This window comes from Elephantulus edwardii, unplaced genomic scaffold (genome assembly GCF_000299155.1).
Source record: "Elephantulus edwardii isolate Elephantulus edwardi_28Jun2011 unplaced genomic scaffold, EleEdw1.0 scaffold00105, whole genome shotgun sequence".
NCBI lineage: Eukaryota > Metazoa > Chordata > Mammalia > Macroscelidea > Macroscelididae > Elephantulus > Elephantulus edwardii.
In genome coordinates this window covers 3,848,317-3,849,565 of record NW_006399855.1, presented here as the reverse complement: position 1 = coordinate 3,849,565, position 1,249 = coordinate 3,848,317, and positions in this window count along the sequence as shown.

The window sequence follows — 1,249 nt, the reverse complement described above, 5'->3', positions numbered from 1 at the left end:
ATCAGAGAGCTAGACAATTACTAAGGATGACAGAGAAGAATTGATGCCTTTGAGTTGTGGTGCTGGAGAAGAGTCTTGAACATAATATGAACTGCCAAGAAAACGAAAAAAAAAGGTCTTCCCCTGAGAGGGTGAAACCAAGTTTCACCTTGGAGGCTAGGATTTTGAAGCTCTGTCTCACATACTTTGAACATGTGGCCAGGACAGACCAATCCTTAGAGAAGTATTATCATGCTCGGATAAAGGAGGAACAGTGTCTGAGAGGAAGAACCCAGATAAGATGGATTGATACAGTAACTGGGGCAATGGGAGTATGAGTGTCAGAGTCAGTGAGACTGGCTCACCACAGAGTAGGTTTCAGAGCTATTATGCATAGGGTCACTATGAGTCAGCACATAACAATAATAACTACTATTTAACATGGGAGAATCTAAGAAAATTATTCTGAGTGTACTAACTGTCTCATATGTACAAGGTGATAATGGGTGTAGAATATATTTGGCACATTGAGCCCTAATGATCATATGAGTTGGATGATATCAAGGACATCATCCATGAAAAAGTGAACGTTTTAAAGATGGGAACATAACAGAAGACCAAACCTTATGTCAGAAGAAACTCTAAAACTTGCATTGGCATTTAAAGAAGCCAAAGAAAAGGGGGAAAATATTGACAAATAAGAAACCTTAACAGAAGATTTCAAAGAGCAGCGTGAGAAGGCAAAAAAAAAGCTTTGCAATGAAATGTGCAAAGAGCTGCAGTTAGACAACCAAAAGGGAAGAACATGCTCTGCATTTCTTAAGCTGAAAGAATTAAAGAACACAGTGAAGTCTCAAGTTACAGCACCGAAGGATTCTATGGGGAAAATCTTGAATGACAGAGAATTAAAAGAAGATGGAAGGAACATATAAAGACACTGAACCAAAAAGAATTCATTTACATTGAAACATTTCAGAAAGTAGCATATGATCAAAACCCACTAGTTCTACACTGAAACCTAAGCTGTACTGAAAGCACTGCCAAAGTTTTCAGGAATATATGGAATACCAATTAAGGTGTTTCAAGAACAAATGAAACCCTGGACATGTTCAGCAGTTTCTGCCAAATAATATAGAAGACAGCTACCTGGCTAACTGACTGGAAAAGATCCATATTTGTTCCCACTCCCAAGAAAGGTGATCCAATAGGATTTGGACATTTTTGAACAATATTACATGCATGTAAAATCTTGCTAAAGATTCTTAATAAA